Source organism: Nicotiana tabacum, chromosome 7 (genome assembly GCF_000715075.1).
Source record: "Nicotiana tabacum cultivar K326 chromosome 7, ASM71507v2, whole genome shotgun sequence".
Lineage (NCBI taxonomy): Eukaryota > Viridiplantae > Streptophyta > Magnoliopsida > Solanales > Solanaceae > Nicotiana > Nicotiana tabacum.
This window is the reverse complement of record NC_134086.1, coordinates 145,666,896-145,693,303: the sequence shown is the minus strand read 5'-3', so window position 1 is coordinate 145,693,303 and position 26,408 is coordinate 145,666,896. Positions and strand designations below refer to the sequence as shown.

The following is a 26,408-nucleotide window of genomic DNA, read 5'->3' as shown; positions in this document are numbered from 1 at the left end:
ACATAGTTATCTAACTAACATGATTAAATTGATCGTTTGTGTAAGTTATGATGATGTCCTTTTATCTTGAGTTCACGTATTATGCTAATATAATAATATTTTTCAACTTTCAAATGATTTAAATGGTTAAACCATCACGTGTCATTATTAACGTGCAAGGTACATTCGTAAATACTACTTCTTAAAAAAAAGATCCAATGGGAGAGTCCTCCCTAACCGACCCATTAAAGAGACCCATTTACTCGGGAAAAAAAAGAACAACGTAACCCCAATAAGAGTTACAGAAAAGCCCTACCTTTCCATTATTCGTATGTGTGCACATTGCCTCTATTGCTAAGCTCACACTTCTGCTTTCAGCTTCAAAGGTGGCTATCTCTCTCTTATACGCACCATTCCATATAGAACACAGAAAGAAAGCTAAACAAAGAGAAGAGAGTTCCAATCATGGTGGACGTTACGTCTATGGGAGAAATCACAACCATAGCCGCTAGGATTGGTGTGGAACTTTCCCAAATCGATCTTGACTCAATTCATCTTCCTCCTGGTGAAGATTGTGGCATACCCAGGTCTTAAATCTTGACTTTCCCTTTTTTTGTGTTTCTGCATTTTTATGATTTATATATGCGCTTTTTATGTGGTAATGCTTATGAGTTTCCTTTCTTTGCTATAAAGTCTGGGTCTTTTTAATTTTTTTTGAGTTTGAGTTTAGTATTTTGGTTCATATGCTTTGAAGATTAGAAATTTCTAGTGTTTTGTTGGGTTTTTGAGTTTGTTGGTTTTATTTTATGTTTATATTCAGTTCAATATGTTAAATTTTTTATGGATGTATATGTCTGGGCTTCTTTTCTATGATGTGAAGTTTGGATTTTGTCAATGTTCTTCTATTGAGTGTGCAAGGCTTGTTAATATGTTGTGAAGATTAGACTTTTAGCGTTTTCTTGGGTTTTGCGTACTCATTAACCTCCCCAGACCTCACTTGTGCTATTTCACTGGATTGTTGTTGTTGTTGTTGGATTTTGAATATGTTGAAGCGAGTCTTGAATATGTTGAGTTATAGATCCATTACCATTTAAAAAACCTTGATTTATATATGGATTTTTATGTGTTTTTGCATTCTCCTTGAGTTTCGTTCATATGTTGATAAGATATAGTTTTTAGCGTCTCTATTGGGGATTTGATATCTCCATTTGTATTTTCAGACGCTGGGTAATACCCTAATTTATATATGTATTTTTATGTGATTCTGCTTGGTTTCATTTCATTTGTTTGAAGTTTAGGCTCTTTTGGTTTGTAATTGTGGTTTTGTTTGAAGTTTAGGTTCTTTTGGTTCGTAATTGTGGTTTTGGTTCATACCAATAAAGTAAGGGTTTATAGAGTTTAAATTCTCTTTGGTTCATATACCATGAAAATGGGTTTTGTAGTTTTTCCTTTGGTTTTGAATTTGTATGTTATTTGGATATTATCAGTGATGATGATGACTTAATGGAGGAGGACCCCTTGGAGTTTGATACTGGTTTTGGGAACATACTGGTGGTGGACAATCTTCCTGTGGTGCCTAAAGAGAAATTTGAGAAGTTGGAAGGAGTAGTTCGGAAAATTTACAACCAACTTGGTGTTATTAAGGAGGATGGTCTCTGGATACCTGTTGATCCTAAGACTCAGAAAACCCTTGGGTACTGCTTCATCGAGTATAATACTCCTCAGGTACTCAAATTTTTCTCTCCTTAGCAGCTACAATATATCTCAGTTCTTTAGACAATGTGTGAGACTTGTAACTGAATTGTGGAAGATGTTAACCAGTGTCATGTTGCTATGTTTTTCTGCTTTAGGAAGCTAAGCCGAGTAAGGAGAAGACATGGATACAAGTTAGATAGGTCGCATATATTTGCTGTTAACATGTTTGATGACATTGAGAAATTCCTGAAAGTTCCCGATGAATGGGCTCCACCAGAGATCAAGCCTTATGTTCCCGGGGTTAGGCTCTTCATCAGCTGTTTTTTTCTCCGGCGAGCACTTGTCACACCTCCTTTTTCCGCACCCGAGAGGGTACAAGGAGTTTTTTCCAATTAAAGGACAATCGAAACAGGATTTGTTTATTTATTTCAGAGTCGCCACTTGGGAGATTTAGGGTTTCCCAAGTCACCAATTTTAATCCCGAATCGAGGAAAAGAATGACTCCATATTACAGTCTGCGCACCAAAAATCTGGATAAGGAATTCTGTTAACCCGGGAGAAGGTGTTAGGCATTCCCGAGTTCCGTGGTTCTAGCACGGTCGCTCAACTGTCATATTCGGCTTATTTATCTGATTTTATACAAAATACGAACTTATGTGCAAATTTTAACCTTTACCGCTTTTATTATATTTTTTAAAGGAATGTGAACATCGTTTTAAAACATGTCTTTGGATTGCATCACATGAAATGCACCCGCGATCCAGAACATATTTTTATTCAATGTTTTAGGATTTGGAGTTGGGTCGCATGAAATGCACACCCGATTTTAAGAAGGTAAGATTATTAAACACGCGCCTAAAGAGACTATCGTATTATTATCCTGGGAAGGCCGCGAATTTTGCTAAATTGCCTGTCCCGAATTCTAAGTATTTTAATATATACATTCAATGAGGGCCCCGCAGCTTGTGCATTTTATTTGTCGAGGCTCATCTCATCTTTTTATTTTGAAAGGATATCCTATAGCGACTATATTTCTTGTTGTATTTGTCTCTACCAGTTGAAAGAAGAAATTGCCCTAGTTAATTACATGCTTACAGTTATTTACAGCAGGATTCCGAATGCTTTTCAAACAAAAATCAGAAACAAGGCCACACCCATGGGCGAGCGATCGGACCTCATGGGCCCAAACCCAGCTTATGCGGGATTCGCCAGGCCTGGGTCACTGATTTTCTGGTGAAGGCCTGCTTGGCCCGTTTCGACTTGGGCTCGACCTTCGTGAGGTTGAGGCCGGAAACTTGTGTTTTTGTTCTAAAGGGGTGGTTTATCAGTTGTAACAGGGCAGTTTATCAAAAGGAAATGAAATTAGCTTAACAATGGATAGCTTTATACGTGACAGGCATTCAATGGCATGCTGACCAAAATTGGCTAAAGTCTAATATGTACCCTACTGTACTGTGAATCCTTTTATCTACCAACCTATATACACAATCTGACGTCAAACTACCATACATTGACATTCACTAAGCATAAGGGTTGCCTCCAGTATCCAAGCAAAAATATAAACTATTATACATCACATGGTATTTAATATAACAGGCTATGTATAAAATAACATCTTCAACTCTTCTCTTTTGTATTCATGCTCGACTTTTAAATTACATTGATAGTGTATTAGTCGTGTACCTGGTAGGGAAAGCAAAAGAAGAAGGAGAATGATCAGCAATAACAACCAAACAACAACAACATAGCAACAACAACCAGCAACAACCACCAGCAACAATTATGAAGCCCACATGTGATCGAGCATCAAACAGACAATCCCAGAAACAGAGTAGAAAACAGCAGAAAGCCCAGAATATTTAATGTAATAGCACCAGCAGTTTAACAATCACAAACAGCTCGGCAAACAACCCAACAACAATTGGCAAAGATAGCTTGACCAACTTGCACCCTTATGCAGTTTTCATGTAGTGTTTTGTTACAATATTCTAAAATGTTCTTTATGTTTCTTTCTTTCAGTTTTTCCAACCTAAAATCTCTCTGAAGACTAATATCCAGCCCTTTTACGTTATGAAACAGTCCTATTTATAGGCAGAAATGGCAAGCACTAAGCTGCCTTGAGCCCTTCCCCTTTTTCCTGCCCATAACTTCTTCTTTAAACTAATCGAAATATTCCCCATGCCCATCCATTCGACAGGCCTTTAGCCTATATTTTCTGCCCAAAAACATGGGCACCCCTTTTTTATTCAATTAGCCCTATGCTAACAAGTTTGGCTCCCACTATTACATTAGTTTAATCCTAATCCAGTACCCTATTTGTCAGCTCATTTAAACTAATCATTTCTGTTCTTTTTTTACACCCAAATTACCCTTGTTAAACCCTGATTATTACTGTCCCAAACCATTGCAGCATCAAGGCATTTTGAACTTTTGAAAGTTCAAATTCAAAACTGCCCTAGACTAGATCCTAATCATTTGCATTGCAGTTATAAAACAATGTTAAGCATCCAATTAACAACAAAGTTCGAGCAGTCATGTGAAGTTCTATGAATTAGAATATTTGAACCTTCAGTTATAGGAAACTAATCGACGATGTTTATCAAGTCGACCACACAAATTATAACAAGGCATAATCAATCGATTAAATAAACAATACGTACGGGGTCCTGAATAACTTCAGACAACATTGCACAATACTGGGAGGCCATATGAATTATTTATGCGACGACTAATCTAATCGAACATGTATATCACAGAATATATCCAAACATGCATAGAAAACAATCGACCAAATAAAAGGCCTTATAAAGACGGAAGAAATTGGAATGAAAATACCAGAAATACCAAATAATCACAACAGAACATGCTAACAAACTTAATCGGTACTCAAACAAAACAGAAAAGAAAAAGGAAAACTTACTGTGGAAGCTTAACCAAGAACGGACCAGACCTGAACCAGTTTTGACCATTTGAGGCCGAACAAACTTTAATCGGGGTGTTCTCGTCCGAGAACACCTTGATTAAAGCCTATTAGGTCCCAAAACCCCCATGAAACTGACCGGATTCCCCAGGTTCTTGTATTCCAAAGTTTGAATCTTCAGATTTGGGATTTTAGGATTTGTGGGTAGATTCAGACCAAAGCAAGCTTGGTTTGGTCACGAGGGAGGTCAGGGGGTTGTCCAGTGTGAATCTGGGTTGGTTTGGTGTAGATCGGGGTTTGGTCTCGAATCTTCAAATCAAGATTCGAGATGATGGAGTGTGATTCGAGGCCAGGGGTAACAGATTTGGGTTTGGGGTGGTGAGATGCATCAGGGGTGTTAAGGGGGTGGTCACCGGCGTCCTTGCCGCCGGCTTTACGGTGAAGGTGAAGGGGGGCGGCTAGGGTTTGGGACATTACGTTGGGCTCTTGGGGATGATGGAACCGGGGGGTATTTGGATAGGAGGGCGTGGGGTGTGATGGAGGGTTTATATACGGAAGGGGAAGATAGATCAGGGCCGTTAGATCAAGTGATCTCAACGGCTTGGATCTATTGGTGAGTGACAGGACGGGGTCGTTTGGTATGGGAACGGGGTCGTTTTGGTTTAAGTGAGGGGTTGGGTTGACCCGAGTAAACAGGTCGGGTTATGGGTGTGAGTGTGGACCGTTGGATGAGTGTGACTGAACGGCTCAGATCATACGCCTTATGCGGCGTCGTTTTGGGGATGTGCCTGGGCAGGCCTGGTTTGGACTGGATAGTAGACAGGTGGTTTGGGCCTGTTGTTCTAACTTCTGGGCCCAATCCGAGTATCCTAATTTTCCTTTGCTTTTCTACTTTAATTTAAACAAAAAGCTCCTAAATAAAACAAAGTAAAATTATACACCCACAAATTAACATTTAATAAAAATCAACCAACGACAAGAAACACTTATGCATATATTTTTGATTTTCTTTTCTTTTGGAGTAATTCCCGTGAAGCAAAAATCACGTGCTTACAGCTGCCCCTCTTTGCCCGAAGACACGAAGGGTTTTCGCGCAAAGATAAAGTGAGCGATTTTTGCTCGTCCGAGTACTCCGTGTGAAGCATTTTTTGAAAAAGATTTGACCGAACCTTTGCTTCAGAGGTTTCCTACATATCCTGGGCTGAACAGGAATCAGGTCAATGTAGTTCGGGAAGCTTCGGTAGCTGGGACTACCGTGTGACTGTAACGTTCGCTGTTGTTGTGTGCTGTTACATGTTGTTGTATGTTGTTATCGCTTACCGATCTCCATGTTACATTGTGCCAAAGGAAAAACAAGAAGCTAGGCTAGACTATGGATCATAAGATCTCATCTATCTTCAACTTGTTCTCGTCACCTTGCTTTCTTGTCGGCTTGCGTTTTCCTCCGATGCTTTTTTCCATGAATTTTGGGAAGACACTGGTCCTTGGCCCTTATGAATGCCAGTTTTCATCATTTTGCTTGGTCCGCTGGGGACATGGCTTTCTTCATTAAGCTTTTCAGTGGTTCCTCTGGTGGTGCGACTCTCTTCATCAGATTTGCTACATCGGGCATGATTTGATGTTCACAAGCCGTTTTTTTTCAAAACGCGTCCTTTTCAGCAGACACATCTTTTCTTTTGACACCTGCACTTGAGTTTGCAACCATCTGCTTCTTGGTGCTGGGTATTTTATTGCTTCCTGCTTGGGGATCTCTGTTGTAACCTTCTACCTTCCGGTGGGGTTACTGCTCTCAAAATCTGCAATATTCAAAACATAAAAATACTCCTCTCGTTATACAGGTGAGCGCCTATTTAAACTAAGACTGAAAGTTATTCCTCTCGTTATACAGGTGGGCGCCTATTTAAACTAAGACTGAAAATTATTCCTCTCGTTATACAGTTGGGCACCTATTTAAACTAAGACATGAAAATTATTCCTCTCGTTATACAAGTGGGCGCCTATTTAAACTAAGACTGAAAATTATTCCTCTCGTTATACAGGTGGGCGCCTATTTAAACTAAGACATGAAAATATTCCTCTCGTTATATAGGTGGGCGCCTATTTATACTAAGACATGAAAATATTCCTCTCGTTATACAGGTGGGCGCCTATTTAAACTAAGACTGAAAATTATTCCTCTCGTTATACAGGTGGGCGCCTATTTAAACTAAGATATGAAAATATTCCTCTCGTTATACAGGTGGGCGCCTATTTAAACTATGACATGAAAATATTCATCTCGTTATACAGGTGGGCGCCTATTTAAACTAAAACTGAAAATTATTCCTCTCGTTATACAGGTGGGCGCCTATTTAAACTAAGACATGAAAATATTCCTCTCGTTATACAGGTGGGCGCCTATTTATACTAAGACATGAAAATATTCCTCTCGTTATACATGTGGGCGCCTATTTAAACTAAGACTGAAAATTATTCCTCTCGTTATACAGGTGGGCGCCTATTTAAACTAAGACTGAAAATTATTCCTCTCGTTATACAGGTGGGCGCCTATTTAAACTAAGACTAAAAATTATTCCTCTCGTTATACAGGTGGGCGCCTATTTAAACTAAGACTGAAAATTATTCCTCTCGTTATACAGGTGGGCGCCTATTTAAACTAAGACATGAAAATATTCCTCTCGTTATACAGGTGGGCGCCTATTTAAACTAAGACTGAAAATTATTCCTCTCGTTATACAGGTGGGCGCCTATTTAAACTAAGACATGAAAATATTCCTCTCGTTATACAGGTGGGCGCCTATTTAAACTAAGACTGAAAATTATTCCTCTCGTTATACAGGTGGGCGCCTATTTAAACTAAGACATGAAAATATTCCTCTCGTTATACAGGTGGGCGCCTATTTAAACTAAGACTGAAAATTATTCCTCTCGTTATACAGGTGGGCGCCTATTTAAACTAAGACATGAAAATATTCCTCTCGTTATACAGGTGGGCGCCTATTTAAACTAAGACATGAAAATTATTCCTCTCGTTATACAGGTGGGCGCCTATTTAAACTAAGACATGAAAATATTCCTCTCGTTGTACAGGTGGACGCCTATTTAAACTAAGACATATTTGATTTCATTTTTCTCGTTCCTCCGAGATTTTTTTTTTTGACAATGGCAGAAAATTTTCTGCCCCTGTTTTGGTGACCTTTCTGGTATCGCGTCCTTCTGCCTTCACCAACCTTTATTTTCCTGCAGCAGACAAAAGGACTTAATTAGTTTTAATCATGGTGGGGCAACGGTGGTCTTTCCGTTGGGGGATGATTTTTCCCTTTTCTTTTCCTTGCTCTATGCTCTAACAACTGGTTGGTGGACGACGTTGCTTGCTGGGGGTGGTTTTCCATTTATCCCCCTTTCTGCTTTTCCTTTCAGGACATGCTGTGGGAGTCTGCTTTTAATCCCGAAACTACTCCCTTCAGGAGTTTACTTCCTCCTAGAACTGCAAGGCATAGAATTGCATTGCCTGGGGATATCTTGCACCGGATTGATTTCCCTTTCTTGTGGCGTCTGACCACTTCGGATTTGGGTCCGGGATTTATCAACGTTCTGCGAGGAAACCTTCTCGGAACTTGGTCCACGAGTCCTTCACCCGTCATTTTCCGCTCTCTTTACGTCACCCTTTTTTCTACACAATTCGTCCTTTGGTTTTGCAGCCGATGCCTTTTGTCTTATTGCCTCGGCTCTTGGCCTACCCTTTTCATATTTTGCTTTTGTGCCCCTTCGGCCTCTGGTGGTAAACTTTGAAAAATCTCTTTCAAAACGAATTCTTAGAAAGAAAAATGAAAGAGATAGAAAAAGGAGGGAAATCTTTCTGAACCAATACTTGGTGGAAAAAGGAAAAAGAGAAAAACTTATCTGGATGACATGACTGGTCCTTGTGATCATGACGTGCACCATAGGTTCCCGACCCAGTCTATTTGTATCAATCAACTTGCCTGATGACCTTACTTGCTGGGGATAAATGGGTGTCCATTTCTTCGCGAACGCGGACCCTTTTGTTGATCTGTCTTGTCACCTCATAGTGCCCTTCGAGGGGTTTTCACTAATGAGACTCTCTCTTTTCTCTCATCTCCCGGCGCCTTATGGTGCCTGCGAAGGTTTTCACCGATAAGACTCTCTCATTTATATCTCTCATCTTTCGTCGCCTTGTGGTGCCTGCGAAGGTTTTCACCGCCAAGACTCTCTAAATTTATTTCTTCAACGGAGAATTGGAGTGTTGTCGATATGACCCTCTATTTTGGATATTCCTTTGGACTATCAATTCATTTCCAGTTTTATGATCCTCTTCTTCGCCGGGGATCAGTGTATTATTCTCTACTTTATTTGCCTGACTTGGCACCTCTTGGATATTGATCGGAAGGTCTTTTGGACGTCGATGTTGGTTTTGGTGTGGGGCTAAAGAAAGGCTATCAAAAATGAAATAACTTTGATGGGTGATCATCTACAACTTTTGGAATCAAACCTTTTGTTGGAATTTTAAAACATAACCTCTGCCCCAGTTTTCTTGCTTGAGGGATTCTATTTTTACTCTATGTTGAGCTATGTGCGTTACGCACACTTGTGCCTATTATGCACACTTATGTACACTATGCACACTATGACCGAGCTGTGAGGCGCCTACGTATCCTCTTTGAGGAATCAGGTCAAACGTAGTTCCCACGGTTTTGTTTTTCTTATCTCTTTTTTCTTCTTCTTTTTTTCTTTTAAAATTTTTCTTTTCTTTTCTTTCTCCTTTTCATATCTTTCCATTAGTGATTCCAAAAGAGGGGCATGAAAGAATAAATTAAGGCTAATCAAAGAAATTACGCATAATATCTTTTGACTGCATCCGAATTGATAGCCATGTCAACACATCTCCCCTCGATATCCGTCAAACACAAGGCACCGTTGGACAATACTCTGGTTACGATATAAGGCCCTTGCCAATTTGGGGCGAACTTGCCTTTTGCTTCGACCTGATGCGGGAGGATCCTCTTCAATACCTGCTGCCCTACTTCAAACTTCCTGGGGCGTACCTTCTTATTATATGTTCTTGCCATTCTCTTCTGATACAGCTGACCATGGCACACTGTTGCCAATATTTTCTCGTCTATCAAGCTCAACTGTTCTAGTCAAGCTTTGACCCATTCATCATCATCTATTTCGGCTTCAGCGACAATCCGGAGGGACGGAATTTCGACCTCCGCCAGTATTACGGCCTCAGTTCCGTACACCAACAAATAAGGAGTTGTACTTATGGAAGTCCGGACGGTAGTGCGGTAACCCAACAAAGCAAAGGGTAATCTCTCGTGCCATTGTCTGGACCCTTCCACCATCTTCCGTAGTATCTTCTTGATGTTCTTATTGGCTGCTTCGACCGCTCCATTCGCCTTGGGACGATATGGGGTGGAATTGCGGTGTGTAATCTTGAATTGTTGGCATACCTCCCTCATTAGGCTGCTGTTAAGATTCGCACCGTTATCCGTGATGATTACTTTTGGGATCCCAAATCTGCAGATGATATGGGAGTGCACAAAATCCACCACTGCCTTTTTAGTTACCGACTTGAAGGTTTTAGCCTCAACCCATTTGGTGAAGTAGTCAATGGTTACTAGAATGAACCTATGACCGTTGGATGCTGCCGGCTCGATAGGTCCAATGACATCCATGCCCCATGACACAAACGGCCAGGGTGCTGACATCGTATGTAACTCTGTTGGCGGAGAATAAATCAGATCTCCATGTATCTGACAATGATGGCATTTTCTCACGAAAGAGATACAGTCATGCTCCATGGTAAGCCAATAATACCCCGCTCGAAGGATCTTCCTTTCCAATACATATCCGCTCATATGTGGCCCGCAAACTCCAGCATGTACCTCTGCCATGACCGTCGTGGCTTGACCGGCGTCTATACATCTTAACAATCCCAAATCCGGGGTTCTTTTGTACAAAACTCCTCTGCTGAGGAAGAAACCATTCGACAAACGCCGAAGGGCTCTTTTTTGGTCTCCAGTGGCCTGTTCCGGATATATCCCCATTCTGAGGTATTCCTTGATATCACGAAACCAGGGCTTGCCATCTGCTTCCTCTTCTACGGCGTTGCAATAAGCGTGCTGATCACGGACCTAGATGTGCAGAGGATCAACATACATTTTGTCAGGGTGCTGCAACATTAATGCTAAGGTGGCCAATGCATCCGCAACCTCGTTATGAACTCTTGGGATATGTTTGAATTTCACCGATCGAAATCGCTTGCTCAGATCGTGCGAGCATTGCCGATATGGTATGAGTTTCAAATCCCGTGTTTCCCATTCACCCTGAATCTGATGTACCAAGAGGTCTGAGTCTCCCAAGACCAAAACGTCTTGGACATCCATGTCCGCAACCAATCGCAGACCCAAAATGCAAGCTTCATACTCGGCCATATTATTGGTGCAATAGAAACGTAGTTGAGCCGTAACAGGATAATGGCGTCCTGCTTCAGAAATGAGTACTGCTCCTATTCCAACCCCTTTCGCGTTTGCGGCTCCATCGAAGAAAAGCTTCCAACCTGTTCCTCGGGTAACTCCAGCTCACTTGTATGCATCACTTCTTCATCGGGAAAATACGTTCTTAAAGGCTCGTATTTTTCATCAACGGGATTCTCTGCCAAATGGTCGGCCAGCGCTTGGGCTTTCATGGCTGTCCTTGTCACATAGATGATATCGAACTCTGTGAGCAGAATTTGCCATTTTGCCAACCTCCCTGTGGGCATAGGTTTCTGAAAGATATACTTCAATGGGTCCAAAAGGGATATGAGATAAGTAGTATACGAGGACAGGTAGTGTTTCAACTTCTGAGCTACCCAAGTTAGGGCGCAACATGTTTTCTCGAGTTAAGTGTACTTGACCTCATATACTGTGAATTTCTTGCTAAGATAGTATATGGCCTGCTCCTTCCTTCATGTGTCATCGTGTTGCCCCAGTACACAACCAAACAAATTTTCCATGACCGTCAGATAAAGAATTAAGGGCTTCCCTGGCTTAGGCGGGACCAACACGGGTGGATTAGACAGATACCCTTTGATTTGGTCGAAAGCCTCTTGACACTCTGCCGTCCAACTTACCGTAGCATCCTTTTTCAGCAGCCGAAATATGGGCTCACAAGTTGCTGTGAGTTGAGCGATGAACCTGCTGATGTAATTGAGTCTACCCAACAGACTCATTACCTCTGTTTTGTTCTTTGGCGGTGGCAAATCTCGGATGGATTCGATCTTAGATGGATCCAGCTCAATACCCCGTCGACTGACGATGAATCCTAATAGCTTTCCTGATGGAACCCCGAATGCGCATTTGGTCGGGTTAAGCTTGATATCATACCTTCGGAGTCTTTGGAAGAATCTCCTTAGGTCTGCTACATGGTCTTCCTGACGCCAAGACTTTATGATCACATCATCTACGTACACCTCAATTTCTTTGTGTATCATGTCGTGAAACACAGCAGTCATTGCTCGCATGTACGTTGCCCCGACATTCTTCAGTCCGAACGGCATTACCCGATAGCAGTAAGTTCCCCATGGTGTAATAAAAGCTGTCTTTTCCGCATCTTCTTTGTCCATTAAGATATGATGATAACCCGCGTAACAATCCACAAAGGATCCGATCTCGTGCCCAGCGCAATTATCGATCAGGATATGGATATTGGGCAATGGAAAATTGTCCTTGGGACTTGCTTTGTTGATATTGCAGTAGTCGACGCACACCCTGATCTTCCCATCCTTCTTGGGAACTGGTACCACATTGGCCAACCACTCGGGATATCGAGTGACCCGAATGACCTTCGCCTGCAGTTGCTTAATCACCTCTTCTTTGATCTTTACACTCATTTCTGTTTTAAATTTCCTTAGCTTTTGCTTGACCGGAGGCTATGTCGGGTCAGTGGGCAATTTGTGAACCACTAGATTGGTGCTTAATCCCGTCATATCATCATATGACCATGCAAAAACATCTTTGAATTCCACGAGGGTTTTGATCAATTCCTCCCTGACATTCGGTTCAATATGGATGCTGATCTTGGTTTCTTGGACATTATCAGCGTCTCCTAGATTCACAGCCTCAGTGTTATTTAGGTTAGGCTTGGGTTTTTCTTCAAATTGGCACAGTTCTCGGTTTATCTCTTCGAAGGCTTTATCTTCGTCATATTCAGATTCATCGTCACAAACGACCTCTTGTATCATTAAGTTGGATGCAGATTGATTTATTAGACTAGGTCGAAGATCCGCTGTGCATGCCATGTCATTAGAACCAGTAAAAAGAGAATTGTTCAGAAAGAAAAGAACAAAACAAAATTAAAATGAGACAAAAGAAGAGAACTTTATTAAACTTGCGGGGATAAAAGGGTTCACACTTTTACAAAGCAAAAGTAAAATTTGGATTACACCCTGGAATAATCTGAACAAAACAAAACAAACAAAAACATAAATCAAATCCTACTACCAAGACTCCCCTCGGACAGGAAGAGGAGTAACTGTCCAATTGTTGGTTTTGGCCTCAGGCCCCACAAACTGTATCTCTGCTCTGCTAGAACCTTCTCCAGCTTCTACCATACTGACATCAGCGAATAGCCTCTCAAAACCCTGATTCAGGTCTCCATCCATACCAATCAATGGTCCTAGAATCTTTGGGATCGGTGGCCCTTTGGCGCTTGCTCTGACAAAAGATCTTGAAAGACGTGGCACCGGCTTGGGCAGAAACCAAACTCTCTTCTTCATCTTTCACGCTTGCTTTACATCTGCCACAGTTGGTTTGAACCCCAATCCGAAAGTTTCCAGATTTTTAGGCAGTGAGACAGGTTGGACAATCCCCTGAAGCTCGACTCCCAGGCCCTTTCCCGGCACAAATCCATTACCCAGCATTTCAGAGACCATCATGACTGTCACGGCAGCGACCCTAGGGTGCGGGATGATTTCTCCTTCCGCAATTTTGTTTGCCGACCCTGTATCGAAAATCTGGTAGACCCAAGGACCTTTGTCATCATCGGTCTCTATGAAGGGTACAATGGCGCCACCCATGGTGCACGCCGTGTCCTCGCCGTGTAGTACGACCTCCTGCCTATCCCACTCGAACTTCACCATCTGATGTAGGGTGGAGGGCACTGCTTTGGATGCATGAATCCATGGTCGTCCTAATAGAAGGTTATAAGATACTGTGGCATCTAACACCTGGAACTCCATGGTGAACAGGACTGGACCGATGGTCAATTCAAGTACAACATCCCCTACAGTGGCTGTTCCATTTCCGTCAAATCCTCGGACACAGATGCTATTCTTGCGGATTTTTCCGTGGTCGATCTTTAACTGGTTCAGAGTGGATAATGGACAAATATTGGCACTTGAACCGTTATCCACCAATACCCGAGTAACTACCGAGTTTTCACATTTGACAGTTAGGTAGAGAGCTTTATTATGCTCCGTACCTTCCATCGGCAGGTCATCGTCTGAGAATGTTACCCTATTCACCTCGAAAATCTTGTTGGCAATGGTTTCCAGAAATCTCGTTGGGCACGTGAGTTTCGTTTAATATCTTCATCAAGGCCCGACGATGCTCCTCAGAATGGATTAGTAATGACAGCAGCGAGATCTGGGCTGGTGTTTTCCTCAGCTGTTCGACCACGGAGTAGTCCTGCACTTTCATCTTCCTCAAGAACTCCTCAGCCTCTTCTTCGGACACAGGTTTCTTGGTTGCAGCGGGGTTGGTTCTTCTTAGCTCTACCGGAGCAAAACACCAACCTGATCGAGTCAGCCCTTGCGCTTCACAACTAACTTCCTCCACTTGTTTTCCTTTGTACATCACCACTGCCTTCTCGTATTTCCAAGGCACAGCCTTGCTATCAATCATTGACAGCTGGACTACAGGCTTTATGGTGACCAGTTCCCTGTATACCCCTTTCAACACAACTGCAAGCGTGGGTGGGGTCCCTGATATTACCAACTTGTTTGGCTCGGTTTTGCTAGTTATGACGGATGGGCTCTTTCCCAATATCACTACTGGCTTGACGCCTTCTCCCTGCGACTGCGTCCCCGTTCCTCCACTGGTCGATCCTTCTCTTGGAGCGGCCTGGATCATCATCACTGTTTGCAAGGGCTTTCTCAACTCTCCTCCTTCATACACCAACTCGATCATGTGAGTCTCGTGATGCGCTGGCAGTGGGTTCTGATTGATGTTAGGTGTCTCCGGCGTCTGGACCTCGATTTTGTTAGCATCAATGAGGTCTTGTATCGCCTGCTTCAGTCTCCAACATTTTTCAGTTTCATGTCCTAGCATTCCTGAGCAGTACTCACAGCTTATTGACCTGTTCACATTTTGGGATGGGGGGTTTTGCTCTCTAGGTTCGACAGGACTCACCAAACCCAACCGTCTCAATTTGTGTAATACCGCGGTATAGGACTCCCCCAGCTCAGTAAAGGCTCTATGTTTCTGTAGCCTATCATTTTTAGCAGCTTGACTCCCTCGGAAACCTGTCCCTGAAGGGTTCCTGTATGCTCTGGGTGGAGGGTAGGTACTTTGTGGTGGTGGGTAGGTATTATGTGGATCTAGGTATGTATTGTGGGGAGCTGACGCACGCCATTGTGGGCGAAGCGGAGGTTGGGTGTATGTCTGGGCTTGATGGACGGTGAAATGCGGTTCTTGGGGTGGATAGTAGTGATGTGGTGGGTTGTATGGGTAGCTTGGCCTGTGAGGTCTGGGTTGGTTGTAGTGTGGCTTGCTAGACCCGGACCAACTGTCTGCCTCGATCGTGGCAATTTCTTCTTTCTTTCTTCTCAGCGCACCTCCCGTGCCGTTTTGAATAGCCTGGGTCGTTGCCTTGAGTGATGAGTAATTCAGGATTTTGTCAGACCTCAGACCCTCTTCTATCATGACCCCTATCTTTACCACCTCGTTGAAGGATTTTCCAACCGTTGTCACCAAGTGATCAAAGTAGGTTGGATTCAATGTTTGTAAGAAATAGTCCACCATCTCTCCCTCTCTCATGGGAGGATCGACTCTGGCCGCTTGCTCTCTCCAGCGGAACCCGAACTCGCGAAAACTTTCCCCGGGTTTCTTCCCGGTTCTCAATAATGTGAGACGGTCAGGGACTATCTCGAGATTGTATTGGAAATGACCCGCGAAAGCCTGCGCCAGATCATCCCAAGTGTACCACCTACTGGAATCCTGCCTGGTATACCATTCTAGTGCAGATCCGCTCAGACTTTGGCCAAAATAAGCTATCAGCAACTCATCTTTGCCGCCTACCCCTCTCATTTTGGTACAGAATCCCCGCAAATGTGCCATGGGATCACCGTGCCCTTCATATAAATCAAACTTAGGCATCTTGAACCCAGACGGGAGTTGGACGTCCGGGAAAAGGCATAGATCTTTGTAAGCCACGCTGACTTGGTTGCCCAATCCGTGCAGGTTCCTGAAGGACTACTCCAGGCTTTTGAACTTCCTTAGTACCTCATCCTGTTCAGGGGTTTTAACCGGCTTTTCAATCTCTGCCGGTACCTCCAAGTGCGGATTGTAGGCCTGTGGCTCGGGGGCCTGGAATGTAGGCTTAGGGGGATAGTATTGCGTATCATGAGCCTGAAACAATGGCTCACTGGTCGTTCTTTGCAAGGTGGCTGATGTGGGTCCCACAAAAATGGGAATATTTGGTGTTGGGAGAGGTTGATGGGGTGGTGGAGCTTGGAAATCATAGGGGCTTCTCTCCTGATGATAACGGGGGTTCGGGAGGCTTGTTGAAGGGCCGGAATGAGGGTATTCCGGCATGTGCCCCAGTGGTTCAGGGCTCTTTTGTGCTTTGGCTAAAGCTAGCTACATTGCATTCATCTCTAGTCCCATCCTTTCAATCTTTTCCATCGCTTCTTTTAACAACTGGCTCATCGGCCTTTCTTCCTCGTTACTATTCTCTGAAGTAGTCATGCTTATTGCTACCGGTCCTTTGGATCTGGTTTGGTAAGGGTGTGTTGCCAGAATTCTTTAACAACTAACTGTCTGGATTCAGACAACAACACACTTTGTTAGCATTAGAGTTTAACAGATTTGATCATAACACATAGAGGATGCAATGCTCTTAGGCAGTTAACCGTTTCTACATGTTTTGCTTCAAACAACATGTGTCATCCCGGCTTGCTCATTTGTCCCTTTTTAAAGTACTTTGGGAAACCCTATATTTTATTTTATTTTTGTATTTTCTTTCTTTCTTTATTAAAAGCGGTCGAATCTTATGGGGATTGCCTACGTATCACGTCCCCGCGCGAATCAGATCAGGCGTAGTTCTGCCACAAAGTAAAGACACATAAAAATTCTTCTGGAGTCACTTAATTTCATTATCAAAATTGGCTATTACACATTACTTCAAATAGCAACAGTATAGACTCCATAGTTTTTAACTTGATTTGACTAAAAGAAAAGAAAACAACATATGGGAAAGCAACAAAGCCAAATAAACAGGACTCGACCAAAGATTAATCTTCCAACTTAAAGGCCCGTGAGGCATCATTCGGCCTTTTCGCGGCCCTTGGTGTGAGGTCCCTCTGCAAGCTCTTCAACTCATTCATAATTCGGTGGAGGCAGCCCATGATGGAAACAAGGAGGGTTTTCCGAGGTATTTGCTCCCCTGCTAGGCATTTCATGTAGATGTAATGCCCAATTTCGTCGATCCTTCCTCGAATGTTGTCCCTCTCGATGAACAATTGCCTGATTTCTCGGTTCTTCAATCCCAGTGCCTGAGCATTGTTGGCAAGTCGATCCTGGAACAACTCTATTTGTCTTTCCATGCAGGCCATTGCATCGTAGCAATGTCTTCTGTCGGCCTGAGCGTCTCGTGCTTGTTTGATGACCCGATCATGTAGAGCGGAGTTCGTCTCCCTTAATATCCCGACGCTCACTTCATAATCCCTTATGACCTGTTGCAGACGCTGCCTCCGGGCCATTGTACCTTTTGCCCATTTGACCTTCATCCTTGCTATGCAAGCTTCTGATTGTTCTAATTCTTCTTGGCTTTGGATGACCTGATTTCTCAAACTTGCTATCAATCTTTCGTCGGAGCGACGCTTCTGTCGGTCAATGTTACTCTTACTGGCTTGGCGAAGGCGGGCCTTCAGGGTCTGGTTCTCTTGGGCTAGCTTGTTTCTTTCAGCCTGCTCCGAGGCGACTTGCACGTTGTTTTCAAATACAAGCCTTTCAACTTGTTGCTTTAGCTTCCCGATTTCAACCTGGTAACCTTCCTCCCTTTTTAACCATCCCCATTGCTCCTGCGAATCATCTGTGAATTGTTGGACGTGGGCTCTTTTAGCAGGTCTTTGCCGAATCTGAAACCTTCTTTCGAACCAAGCATCGTACTTTGGGTCTACCTCACCTTTAGCTAGTTCTCGCACCATGGTCTTGGGTTCCAAGAATCTACATTCGTGCCACAGCTTTCTAATCTTCCCCTCGGGAAATATGACTCTCGGGCTCAGCTCCAAGGCATGCTTGCTCAGATCTTCATCAGTAGGGATTACTTGGAACCTACCCAGCTGTCGTAATACCCGATGAGGAGTATATGGCTGGTTGCTGCGAAGTCCCATTAAGAGAACATGACATTCTTCAGTCGACATGTAGATCACCTCAGTATCAATCAACTAACCGAATGCCCATTCAATTTGGTCAGCTGTTGTTGACCTTAACCGTGTAAACCATGCTTCGACACCTTCAGGACATCTGGCGCCTGTCATGCGCTTCTCGAAGCCGCTGATACAATTCCTCTCGGTCAACCCGTGGTTCATGTATCCTACTTGGTGATGGAGGTGTTCTTGCATCCATAGCTGAAGTAACAGATTGCAACCTTGAAAGAACTTGCCTCCTTCTCGGCATATAGTCAAAGCTCGGTAGATTTCGGACAAAATCAAAGGAACCACAGTACTGTCGGTTCTTTTGATTGCCACGTTGGCCATCCCTACAAGGCCTATCTCTATCTTTTTATCCTTCCTTGGACAGACCATGACTCCCAAGAATGTTGTGATGAAAGCCAAAGTACGTCTTGCTTCCCATTTGTTTCTGTTCTCGCCATGAGTTAGTCCGAGGTTTGGTTCCTCGAAACCTTGCGGAGCTCCGTACCGCTGATACAAGAAATGGAGATCACAACATCCTCTAGATAAATCATCATGTTGTATCTTCCGACTGATGCTTAGTAGATCCATAAACGCATGCGGAGATACTGGCCTTGGCGAAAGTAGGTATTGCCCTCTTAACCTCCCATTCAATCCTGCATATCCGGCGACTTCCTCCAGTGTTGGTGAAAGTTCACAGTCAACGAAACGGAATACATTGCGGGTTGGGTCCCAAAATGGTATTAGAGCTTCAAGAATATCTGTCCTTGGCCTAACACTCAGCAAATCGACAAAACCTCCCAATACTCTTCCCACTATCTCTTTGCTACCGGCTTCCAAGTCATTCCATCACATGTGGAGTTGTAGAGGGACCTTGCTGAGGGCCGAGAACGGTTCATTTTGCCCTGTGCTCATCCTGCACATTTATTAAGGTGTTTTTAGGCAAAAGCAAAAATCTTTATTTTGGTTCCAAACAAAAATCTTTGAGAAAGAAAAAAAAAGTCTTTCATTATTTGTCACAAATATATACATGTATATATATATATATATATATATATATATATATATATTTTGTTGTATATCATTATTGGTAAAATGAAACAGGGAGTTGGGTCCGATGAGGGTTGCCTATGTATCCCACATCCGGTGAGAATCAAACCGACGTAATTCGGGTAATAAACTAACTAGTTTATTTTTTTTGTTTTTTCTCTTTTTTTTATTTTGAAAATAAAGCAAATTTAAAAAACTCGTTCCTCATTCTCAGCTTGCTATTTTTCTCTTTTCTCTTTTCCTTTGTTTTTAGAAAAACAAACTATTAAAATAAAATATACCCATTTTGCGAAAAATTTCCCAACATTCAAAACCGGTCATTATGCATGTTCGAAGCAAATAAATGCACAAGCAGTGAGCAGGATGCATCAGGATGGCCTTTTCTGTTTCAGGTTGCTATTCCTAGACGGACCCAACCCCTGTGTTGAGTCCTCTAAGTCAAAAATGCACATGATGCAGATAAGTGTTTCCTACTAGAGATCCGGCATGAAGTTGAGTTATTCTAGGTTCAGAACCTGGGTGTTAGTTCTAGACCTGGCTTACCCGAGCGGACAGCTTGAGCCGAGGGGGGGCAGCGTACCGGGAATACAGAAGCTTCACCGGCTTAGCAACTTGTCCGAACCTCGTTCTAAATTGGGAATTGACACTATACAGAAAAGAAGCCGTACAAAGTACACCCTTCTTCATGATTTAGAAGACTCAGAGAGAATATGGGTTTCGGCACAATTTATATACAGTTCACAAAATATCAAAGCGGTAAAAGTAGTTGGTTAGCACATTGAGCACAGATCATGTAACAAAAACAGATAAAGCTAAATATAACAATCTATTAAGCTCGAATTTCTAACCCTGAACCAGTGGTTCTGGGTCCACAGGAATCCCCAGCAGAGTCGCCAGAGCTGTCACACCTCCTTTTTCCGCACCCGAGAGGGTACAAGGAGTTTTTTCCAATTAAAGGACAATCGAAACGGGATTTGTTTATTTATTTCAGAGTCGCCACTTGGGAGATTTAGGGTGTCCCAAGTCACCAATTTTAATCCCGAATCGAGGAAAAGAATGACTCCATATTACAGTCTGCGCACCAAAAATCCGGATAAGGAATTCTGTTAACCCGGGAGAAGGTGTTAGGCATTCCCGAGTTCCGTGGTTCTAGCACGGTCGCTCAACTGTCATATTCGGCTTATTTATCTGATTTTATACAAAATACGAACTTATGTGCAAATTTTAACCTTTACCGCTTTTATTATATTTTTAAAGGAATGTGAACATCGTTTTAAAACATGTCTTTGGATTGCGTCACATGAAATGCACCCGCGATCCAGAACATATTTTTATTCAATGTTTTAGGATTTGGAGTTGGGTCGCATGAAATGCACACCCGATTTTAAGAAGGTAAGATTATTAAACACGCGCCTAAAGAGACTATCGTATTATTATCCTGGGAAGGCCGCGAATTTTGCTAAACGGCCTGTCCCGAATTCTAAGTATTTTAATATATACATTCAGTGAGGGCCCCGCAGCTTGTGCATTTTATTTGTCGAGGCTCATCTCATCTTTTTATTTTGAAAGGATATCCTATAGCGGCTATATTTCTTGTCGCATTTGTCTCTACCAGTTGAAAGCAGAAATCGCCCTAGTTTATTACATGCTTACAGTTATTTACAGCAGGATTCCGAATGCTTTATACGTGACATGCATTCAATGGCCCACACCCATGGGCGAGCGATCGGACCTCATGGGCCCAAACCCAGCTTATGCGGGATTCGCCAGGCCTGGGCCACTGATTTTCTGGTGAAGGCCTGCTTGGCCCGTTTCGACTTGGGCTCGACCTTCGTGAGGTTGAGGCCGGAAACTTGTGTTTTTGTTCTAAAGGGGCGGTTTATCAATTGTAACAGGGTAGTTTATCAAAAGGAAATGAAATTAACTTAACAATGGATAGCTTTATACGTGACATGCATTCAATGGCATGCTGAACAAAATTGGCTTAAGTCTAATATGTACCATACTGTACTGTGAATCCTTTTATCTACCAACCTATATACACAATCTGACGTCAAACTACCATACATTGACATTCACTAAGCATGAGGGCTGCCTCCAGTATCCAAACAAAAACGTAAACTATTATACATCACATGGTATTTAATATAACAGGCTATGTATAAAATAACATCTTCAACTCTTCTCTTTTGTATTCATGCTCGACTTTCAAATTACATTGATAGTGTATTAGTCGTGTACCTGGTAGGGAAAGCAAAAGAAGAAGGAGAATGATCAGCAATAACAACCAAACAGCAACAACACAGCAACAACAACCAGCAACAACAACCAGCAACAATTATGAAGCCCACAAGTGATCGAGCATCAAACAGACAATCCCAGAAACAGAGTAGAAAACAGCAGAAAGCCCAGAATATTTAATGTAACAGCACCAGCAGTTTAACAATCACAAACAGCTCGGCAAACAACCCAACAACAATTGGCAAAGACAGCTTGACCAACTTGCACCCTTATGCAGTTTTCATGCAGTGTTTTGTTACAATATTCTGAAATTTTCTTTATGTTTCTTTCTTTCAGTTTTTCCAACCTAAAATCTCTCTGAAGACTAATATCCAGCCCTTTTATGTTCTGAAACAGTCCTATTTATAGGCAGAAATGGCAAGCACTAAGCTGCCTTGAGCCCTTCCCCTTTTTCCTGCCCATAACTTCTTTTTTAAACTAATCGAAATATTCCCCATGCCCATCCATTCGACAGGCCTTTAGCTTGTATTTTCTGCCCAAAAACATGGGCACCCCTTTTTTATTCAATCAGCCCCATGCTAACAAGTTTGGCTCCCACTATTACATTAGTTTAATCCTAATCCAGTACCCTATTTGTCAGCTCATTTAAACTAATCATTTCTGTTCTTTTTTACACCCAAATTACCCTTGTTAAACCCTGATTATTACTGTCCTAAACCATTGCAGCATCAGGGCATTTTGAACTTTTGAAAGTTCAAATTCAAAACTGCCCTAGACTGGATCCTAATCATTTGCATTGCAGTTACAAAAAAACGTTAAGCATCCAATTAACAACAAAGTTCGATCAGTCATGTGAAGTTATCAGAACATTCGAACATTTAGTCATAGAAAACTAATCGACGACGTTTATCAAGTCGACCACACAAATTATAACAAGGCATAATCAATCGATTAAATAAACAATACGTACGGGGTCCTAAATAACTTCAGACAACATTGCACAATACCGGGAGGCCATATGAATTATTTATGCGACGACTAATCTAATCGAACATGTATATCACAGAATATATCCAAACATGCACAGAAAACAATCGACCAAATAAAATGCCTTACAAAGACGGAAGAAATTGGAATGAAAATACCAGAAATACCAAATAATCACAACAGAACATGCTAACAAACTTAATCGGTACTCAAATAAAACAGAAAAGAAAAAGGAAAACTTACTGTGGAAGCTTAACCAAGAACGGACCAGACCTGAACCAGTTTTGACCATTTGAGGCCGAACAAACTTTAATCGGGGTGTTCTCGTCCGAGAACACCTTGATTAAAGCCTATTAGGCCCCAAAACCCCCATGAAACTGACCGGATTCCCCAGGTTCTTGTATTCCAAAGTTTGAATCTTCAGATTTGGGATTTTAGGATTTGTGGGTAGATTCGGACCAAATCAAGCTTGGTTTGGTCACGAGGGAGGTCAAGGGGTTGTCCAGTATGAATCTGGGTTGGTTTGGTGTAGATCGGGGTTTGGTCTCGAATCTTCAAATCAAGATTCGAGATGATGGAGTGTGATTCGAGGCCAGGGGGTAATAGATTTGGGTTCGGGGTGGTGAGATGCATCAGGGGTGTTAAGGGGGTGGTCACCGGCGTCCTTGCCGCCGGCTTTACGGTGAAGGTGAAGGGGGGCGGCTAGGGTTTGGGACATTAGGGTTGGGCTCTTGGGGACGATGGAACCGGGGGGTGTTTGGATAGGGGGGCGTGGGGTGTGATGGAGGGTTTATATACGGAAGGGGAAGATAGATCAGGGCCGTTAGATCAAGTGATCTCAACGGCTTGGATCTATTGGTGAGTGACAGGACGGGGTCGTTTGGTATGGGAACGGGGTCGTTTTGGTTTAAATGAGGGGTTGGGTTGACCCGAGTAAACAGGTCGGGTTATGGGTGTGAGTGTGGACCGTTGGATGAGTGTGACTGAACGGCTCAGATCAGACGCCTTATGCGGCGTCGTTTTGGGGATGTGCCTGGGCAGGCCTGGTTTGGACTGGATAGTAGACAGGTGGTTTGGGCCTGTTGTTCTAACTTCTGGGCCCAATCCGAGTATCCTCATTTTCCTTTGCTTTTCTACTTTAATTTAAACAAAAAGCTCCTAAATAAAACATAAGTAAAATTATACACCCACAAATTAACATTTAATAAAAATCAACCAACGACAAGAAACACTTATGCATATATTTTTTATTTTCTTTTCTTTTGTAGTAATTCCCGTGAAGCAAAAATCATGTGCTTACAGCACTATGTGTCTTAAATATTAGCTTTTCATTCATTTACTAACATTGAGATGTTTGTATCCTGGCAGGAGAATCTACAACAGTGGCTTACTGATGAGAAAACTCGAGACCAGTTTGTGATTCGGACTGGCAATAACACAGAGGTCCTCTAGAATGATGCAAGATAGTTGAAGCCTGAGCTTGTTTACAAATGTTATATAAGTGGACTTATTTCCTCTTTGTGCTCATTTAGCTATCCATTCATGGGGTTTTTTGGTACTGTTTAGTGTCTCATATTTTCAGAATTCGAATGGGTCTTGCACAGAAACTGTTTCTTTAAAAGATATTTTTTTCTTTTATGAATATGGGTAATTACTAAACTTTTGCTAACGATGTCCTTTGAGTGCAGTTTTGGACTGAGAGTTTTGTTCAATGGCCCCCTTTGGGAACGTATTTGGCAACAGTTCATAGACAAGGTGCTGTAATTTGGGGTGGTGCCACCACTTTCAACCGTCTGATGCGCTATGCACATCCACAGGTTAGTTTCTGTTTATTTTCTAATGAACCTTTGCAGGTTTTTGTGACTTACCTTTGCTGGCTTTAAATTCAGGTAAAGTTGATTGATTTCTCCCCTGGTGAGAGATATTTGGTGACATACAGCAGCCACGAACCAAGTAACCCCCGTGACACTCATGTAAGTCTCAGCTTTATTGTGTTTGTGTATCTGATTGTGGCCATACTGGGTTGTCTCTAATGTAGTTTTCTTTCAGAGGGTTGTGCTAAATATTTTTGATGTGAGAACTGGGAAAGTGATGAGAGATTTCAAGGGAAGTGCCGATGAATTTGCAGTTGGAGGAACTGGAGGTGTTACTAGCGTGTCGTGGCAGTTTTTAAGTGAGATTTGATCCTATTGTAAGAGATGCTTTCTATCCTTCTCTTCTACCTGTTGTTAAAGTTATACCTAACATTTTCAAACTTTGTATGCTTGAGTGCGTACACGATTCATCAGAAATATAATAAAAAGTGGGGCTGGAATACTTTCTTAACTTTCTTTTTGAGATGATTTCAGGTGTAGTGGTGGTAAAGAAGACAAGTACTTTGCAAGAATAGGAAAGAATGTCATCTCTGTTTATGAAACATAGACTTTCTCTCTTATTGACAAGAAATCTATCAAGGTTGAAAATGTTATGGAATTTAGTTGGTCGATAGCAGATCCAATTCTTGCATTTTTTGTTCCTGAATGCGGAAATCAACCTACCAGGGTTTGTGCTAAAACTTCTATGGAAGTCATCACTAATTTGGAGGAACTACTTGTATTTGCATTTGAATTAAACCTTTATTAAATTGACATGTCAGTCTTGTGCAAATCCCAAGCAAAGAGGAATTGAGGCAGAAGAATCTCTTCAGCGTTAGTGATTGCAAAATATATTGGAAAAGGAATGGAGACTACCTTGCTGTCAAAGTTGACCGGTACACGAAGACTAAGAAAAGCACTTACACTAGATTTGAGCTGTTCAGAATCAAAGAACGGGACCTTCTGTTTGAGGTTTTGGAGCTTGACAACAAGAATGACAAAATTATTGCATTTGCCTGGGAGCCAAAGGGTCACAGATTTGTTGTTATCTATGGTGACAACCCTAGGCCAAACATCAGTTTCTACTCTGTGCGGTCTGGCACTAACACGGGCCGTGTTTCAAAACTGAAAACTCTTAAGGGAAAGTAGGCTAATTCTCTCTACTGGTCACCTGGAGGCCGCTTCCTTATTTTGGCTGGACTGAAAGGTTTCAATGTGCAGTTGGAATTCTTTGATGTCGATGAGCTTGAAAAAATGGCATTTGCTGAGCATTTTATGGCCACAGATATTGAATGGGATCTTACTAGAAGGTATTGAATTTTGCTCTTTCATTAGTTTTGCCCTGAGACACCTTTGTATTTTGGTTCTTATACTTTTTCTTTATTGTGCATTTCAAGGTATGTAGCAACACCTGTTACCTCAGTTCATGAGATGGAAAATGGATTCAACATTTGGTCTTTCAATGGAAAGCTGGTGTATAGGATACTTAAGGATCATTTCTTCCTGGTCAGTCTTTTCATACATTGTTCACTATACTTGTTCCTACTTTTGGCCTATAAGCGACTTGGTCACACTGCTCGAAATATTCTGCCTCCTAAATTGTTATTATATGTTTGGGATGGTTTCTGATTCTGGAGAGCGATTCAGTGAGAGTTGGGTATTCAGATTGAGTTGAGCATAATGTTTCATCTTAAGACGGACAGGTAGTCCGAGCGGACCATTCAAATTTTGGAGGATATGCTCCGAGCCTATGTCATTGACTTCGGAGGATCGTTGGATTAGTTTTTACCTTTAGCAGAGTTTGCCTACAATAATAGCTACCTGTCGAGCATCCAAATGGCTCCTTATGAGGCGTTGTATGGTAGGCGATGTCGATCTCCGATTGGATGGTTTGAGCTGGGTGAGGCTCGGTTGTTGGGTACGGATCTGGTTCAGGAGGCCTTAGACAAGGTCAGGATTATTCAGGATAGGCTTCGTACGGCTCTGTCCAGGCAGAAAAGTTATGCAGATCGCAAGGTTCGAGATATGGCTTTTATGGTTGGTGAGC

At 42.4% G+C, this 26,408-nt stretch overlaps 1 pseudogene; it reads left to right on the top strand.

Annotated features, from left to right (window-relative positions):
* The first annotated feature begins 416 nt into the window (after positions 1-416).
* Positions 417-25,990, top strand: LOC107826641 (eukaryotic translation initiation factor 3 subunit B-like; annotated as a pseudogene).
* The last annotated feature ends 418 nt before the right edge of the window (positions 25,991-26,408 follow it).